Below are 6,000 nucleotides of genomic sequence, written 5' to 3'. Positions count from 1 at the left end.
AAAAAAAAAAACAAATACAAAGCCAAAAGAAAATATAAATATAAATGGTGCTAATTATTTTCTCACTGAGATAGATCACGGATTTGCCACAAAATCAAAATATAAAAATAGCAATCCAAGAGAAAATGATATGCTTTTGATTGTTGAGTACATACTTATACCAAGCAAGTTATTTCAAGTTCCTGAATCTTATTTTATTCCAGGAGAAGGGCTTTTTAATTATTAGTAGAAATAACAGTTGAATGACATAGTATCTTTCCATTGTATCACTGAGTATTATTATGTCTGGGTACATTTTTTTGATTTCTGATACTTTTAGTTTTAGACTTACATGAAATATTCCAGAAAGGAAACAATGGATACCAAATACAGGCTTTCTAACATGCTATCAAAATTTCTAATGTTTGCATCAAAACTAAATTTATTTTATTTTAACTAAATTGGCTAAAACCAATTTGCCCAGACCAGTATCTGGGGGTGAGGTGGCAGCCTGGGCTACTGGGCAATGTCAAAGCCTGTCTGCAACTTGCTCGGGACAGGTACTCAGGAGACAGTGGGCTATGGATACCTAATGTCCACAGGGCCACCTCAGGGGAAGAATTCCTTGGCTTCCCTGTTTAACCTGAGTACTGGGAGACATCAAAAGTGCTGGGATGCCGATCCACAGGATGGAGACCTCTGCTGGCGTTAGCGTAACTGTGAGTTCAGTTTTGCCCACTGTCGATCGCGTCCCCTCTCATGCTATCTGGAGGTGATTAAACAGAAGCAGGCAGCAAGAAGTGCTGCTGTGCAGAACCCCTGACCCTGAGAGCTCTCACTGGTAAGGGCTAGAGCCCAATGATTTAGTAAACACCTTGGGCTAACGTTCATGAGCTACTGAGAATGGGAACTCTCGTGAAGGCAAAGGAACCCAGAGCACAATCCAAAAAGATAACTACTACAGTGGAAGCATTTCAACATTAAGTCCTAAAAGGACACATCTGAAAACAAATGATTTTCCTGTCCTAGGAACAGCAAATCCAAAATACAACCACTGGGAGCACGCTGAGCTTCTTTCCAGTTCTCAGATGACTGCCTACAGAGACTACTTTCTAACACAGGACAGTGTTATCTGGCAACTCTATTTTTAACAGGAGCCACTTTAGAAGCCTGCAAGGCCATCACAGTCATTCAGTATCACTGTCAGGCACACAAAGGTCCGAAACACCGCATGGTTATGTAACAGCCAAACCTTAATCAGCTGCCAGGAAGCTGGTGTCCTCAACCTGCCATGTCAGGCTAGACTAAGGATCTGCGAGAACTGGCCTGGGCATGAAACTGCAGAGGCAGGGCAGCGCAGCAGTTAGGGGCAGGGCATTCAGAGTTGAGAAGGCCCAAGATAACATTTTGACTCTGACACAACATAAACAGTTATTAAACTATTTGAGCTGTTTTCTTTTTTAAAAGGCATATATATAATATGTATATTATATATAATATATCTTTTAAATGAAATACTATACAGAAAGCAGATGGATACTTGGTACACTGGCACAAAGAGATAACTTATAAAAGGTAGCTGGTGTTTTTATTATAAGGAAGTGTTGGGTCAAACAGTGAGAGAGTAGAGAAAAAGAGAACAAAAACTAGACGTGTCTGGGATTTAGGCGCTAATAAAGATAGAAAGCAAATTAGTAGTTATCAGAGGCTAACAGGCAGGGGTATCTGGAGTAATGAATGAGCACAGGGTCTCTGCAGGGATAAAAATGTTCTGGGCAAACTTGTAAATACAATATACTAAAACCACCAGAACATTATCCTTTAGCATGAATTTTATGCATGTGAACTGTATTTCAATTTAACACGTCACTTGTGCTCACAAAAACACGGGAGTCAGAAGTCTGAGGAAACCAGTGGAAGGGTAGACTGAGTGGAGCAGAAGCTGAGGAGGGGGATCATGGCGAGGAAAGGGGAGGGATGGGCACTTCACAGGGAAACCCAGACGCTGCTGAGGCTGGCCAAAACCCTTAGGTGGGGCCAGGGGGCTTTGGGTTTCTAATACCCAAGACAGACTGGACCTACTTCCCCTTTGAGGAAAAGGAGATTCTGGCCCAGCAAGCAGAAGAGACCCTCCAGGTGGCTGAGGTGGGGCCAGGCCCCAGGCTGGGTAACTTCACAGCGGTCTTCAAACACATTCATCCGTCACAGACAGGAAGACTGAGGGTTAATGGAGGTCGACGGCTGTTTTTCCTCCGTAATTGTGTGGGGAGGCCTGAGCGCTTGTCTGGAATGGCAGCTGGCATTCTGTGTTCCTGTTTATTACAGTTTATCTCAAGCAGTCATTTCCATTCACCTTTTAAAAAAACATGAGGCGCAGCTGTGGCTTTACTTTAAATATTGTTCCTTCCAGCCTTTTAATTTCTTCACGGGGTCCTCCCTAATCTTTCACTGTAATTGGATGCATGACACTAGAGACAGTACCTCTGCAGAACAAAGCCGGGCTCGCGGGCTCACACAGGGACCACATTAGTGGCAACCGTATTCTGCGCACAGGAGCAGGGAGCAGAAGGGACACTGGTTTCCCCTCGTTTGCTCTGGGACAAAACTGGAGCCAGCCTTCCGCCATTATGCCAGGTAGTATGTTAATGCCCCCGATTTCCCCTTTTCACTCTCCACTAGGGTCCTTTGGATATTGCCCCGTCCGGGTCAGCAGGGGCTGCCGACTTCGCAAGTCCACACTGGCTAGCTCAACAGCTTTCCAAGCAGCAGCAAGTCCACAGAGCACATTTGTTTCTGGACTGTAAGTTCCAGGCAGTGGCCACTGTGCAGAAGGCCAGGAAGGGAGGCTCTCGGGACACTGACTGCCCACTGAAGGCCACGTAGGGCCTGCAATCAACCAGCTCTGTGGCTCTTCCCCAAGGACTTCGAAGTTGCTCCTCACAGGGCAGGGTAGTAGTGGGCTGAACAAACACAGGCACTGCCAAGTCACCACTTTCTTTTCTAAACACTACAATCTATTTTCTGTTGTGTATAGTTTTACTGCTGTTATTGAATAAACCAGAGGGCCTTAATGAAACATTTCTTTTTAACAAGCAGGACCTTCCCCAAGGAAAAGGAACAGATACATAATCTCTTCCTTCCTCTGCCTTGATGAAATCTAATTTTAGTCACTGAAAAGTGACTTTTCCCCCTGAAGGCTGTTTGTCGGACTTTAAAACAATCCAGCAAAACAATCCCTATAGACAAGTGATATTTATTAGTGCAACTGCTTCGGGGAATTCCACGCACCTGAGCAGGGAATGCCAATTTTCCAACTAGTTTTGACCACTGATCTCAAACAAGGGTGAGAAACTATTGGAACTTTTACTTATACAAACTTTATTCATTAAACTATCTACTCGTGTATATGTTTTATAATATACAGTTTTACAAGTGGTTAATAAGTCATTTCTGAATAAAATATATGCATATTAGAGGCACAAAATCTAATAGATTTTACCAATAGATGCAAGGTCAAACAGCTTGTAGAGTGATATAAGCACAAAGTTTAATAAAACTGCATGCATGCAGGGATAGTATGTGAAAATAAAGATATAAATAAATAGGTAAAATGTGAAGTACGTTTGATAACTGGCTCAAGGTTGGCAAAGTTCTGGCTGGGTTTATGGGGATGGGCCACCACAAGGCAGTGGAAAAGCATTATAAATAAATTAAGTTTTTCTATGTTGATGAGTTACTGAATTTAAGGGCATTTAATTTAATTTTCTTTTTAGCCAACCAAAGAACAACAGCAGACCAAAAAAATTTTTTTCTTAAAAGAGTGTAAGAAGGGAAAGTGATTTTTATACTAGATAGCTGGTTCTCCTAATCACTGCCTTTTTTTTTTTTTTTTTTCTAAAAAGGCCTTACTCTTTTGTTAATGAAATCTCAAGTCATAGCTTTTTTCCTAACCATCATGAAGTTTTCATAGGAACCATGACACACGATACATACACACATACTTGAAAGTACTTGCCAGACTAGAGAGCAAGTGTCCGACACAGTACCCTGATCTCTGAGCGGGCCGTGCACCGCAAGTCTCAGCCAGTGGTCTCGGTAAGAACCTACCTGATGCTGTTTCTCCTGTATCACCTGGGGCAGTCTACCCTCTCTGTTAGATGTGGACACAACTCTGCTTTGTGGCGTGGATGCTTTAAAGCTCCTGAGCCTTACGTGTGTGTACCTTCAGGCGTCCCGGCCTCACTTGCCAGCACATCACTACTCATTTATTCCAGGCATCTGGGTTCTCTCCCCATTTCTAAGTAGGGAGAAACCGAGTGGTCTGACTTTATTGTGGATGTAGTAACAACAGTAAATCTTCTATTTGTGTTCTGTGTGAAGTGACCTACATTCTTCTATCTAAAAAACTGATACAGAAAACTGTGAGTGCTTCTTGGGCACTGAAAATAGAGCAAGTCTGAACCACACCTGCAAGGCTGGATAAATGAGCTGACTGATGAGTGTCGCAAGTGTCTTTTACACAAGAGCTTCCAGCAGAGGGGAAAAGAGGACAGCTAAGAAGTGTTAGGGTTTCAGGGCTCTACAGACTTATCACCCTGGGCACTCACTTCCTTCTTGGGTATCACCAGGGATGAAAAAGGTACAGGGCCACAATGCAGGTCTCTGAGGCCTCTTTTACATAGTTAGGTCTCACCTTTTGGAGAAAGGGCACAAGCTATTGTAAATTACTTTAAGACTGACACATATACTTAAACGATACACAATTATATATATAAGCTACAATCAGCCATGTTTTACATCAGTATTCTCAAGGAACTAATGTTAGAGAAGAGTTTTCCTATATCTCATGCTGGGGGAAAAAGGCTAATGACATTTTTGATCCAATAAAAACAAACAAAAAAAAAAAGAGCAGTGAGGTACTGTTCTATGAAGCTACATTAATTGATATGGGGTTCGGAAGGAAATGAAATTTCAGCTCCAGTCCATGATGGGAGGGCCCTCCTTCCTCCCAGGACGCTGTGCTGTGAGCCACAGCTGACTCTGGCAAGGAATAAGAGGAAGGACGGAGTGTGTATTTAGCCCTCTGTGGACACACAAGCATATACTTGCAGAATGATTTCATGACCTCACCATGTAACTAAAGCTATTTTTAGTTGGGCCTGTTATTACTAGGCAATTACTATATTAAACATTCCCAAAACATATAAACCAACTTTCAAAAGAAAAACCGGAGAATAGATACTGTGTTTTTTTTTTTTTCCTTGTGGTTGTAGGGGAAGGGGAATTGAACTCATGACTTCAAACTTGCCAGGCAGGCACAGTGGCGCTATATCCCCAGCCCATGTATAAATTTTTTTTCATCCTTTTTAAAATGTATTTAGTACAGGGTCTACAGGGTCTCACTACACAGATTGGACTTGTAGTGGTCCTCCTGTTTTCAGCCTCCCAAGCGCTGCAATTACAGGTGTGTGCCACCACACGCAGTCTCAGTTGCCCTCTCAGTGTGACCCAGGGGTGGGGCCAGCATGGCATGCTGCCATGTATCAACTTTTAAAAAGCCAAAATTTTTCTTCCTAAAGCTGTGAACTTTTCATTGTTAAAAATGTCAAAGATAAAGGCTGGCAAGATAGCTCAGCAGACTAAAGCAACCCCACCCCCCCAGGTGCACTGAACCAGCCACACCACCCTGGCATGGTGGCTCACACCTGCAATCCCAGCACTGGGGAGGCTGAAAACTGGAGGATCACTACGAGTCCAAGCTTTGCAGTGAGACCCTGTACCGAATACATAAATTTAAAAAAAAAAAAGTCAAAGATAGCTAGGTTAACCACTCCAGTGGTTCATTCAGAACTGTTATTACATATCAGTAATTTTTAAAAAATATTCCTTTACATATGAGGCTTGCCTAGTAATGAGATGTGTAATATAATTTTTCAAATGAGAATAACACCATGCATCCTTTTGTTACAGCTATACTAATGAATGTAAGCTAGAGAAAGAACATTCCCAACTTAATTTGAT

At 42.5% G+C, this 6,000-nt stretch overlaps 1 protein-coding gene across 6 annotated transcripts in view; it reads right to left on the bottom strand.

Moving 5' to 3' along the window:
- LOC101575222 (IQCJ-SCHIP1 readthrough transcript protein) overlaps nt 1–6,000 on the bottom strand; it is an 890,224-nt gene that overhangs the window by 42,662 nt on the left and 841,562 nt on the right. The gene's annotated exons all lie outside the window — the stretch shown is intronic.

Source organism: Octodon degus, unplaced genomic scaffold, assembly GCF_000260255.1.
Source record: "Octodon degus isolate 3935 unplaced genomic scaffold, OctDeg1.0 scaffold00115, whole genome shotgun sequence".
Classification (NCBI taxonomy): domain Eukaryota; kingdom Metazoa; phylum Chordata; class Mammalia; order Rodentia; family Octodontidae; genus Octodon; species Octodon degus.
This window is presented reverse-complemented; position numbering and strand designations above follow the sequence as displayed.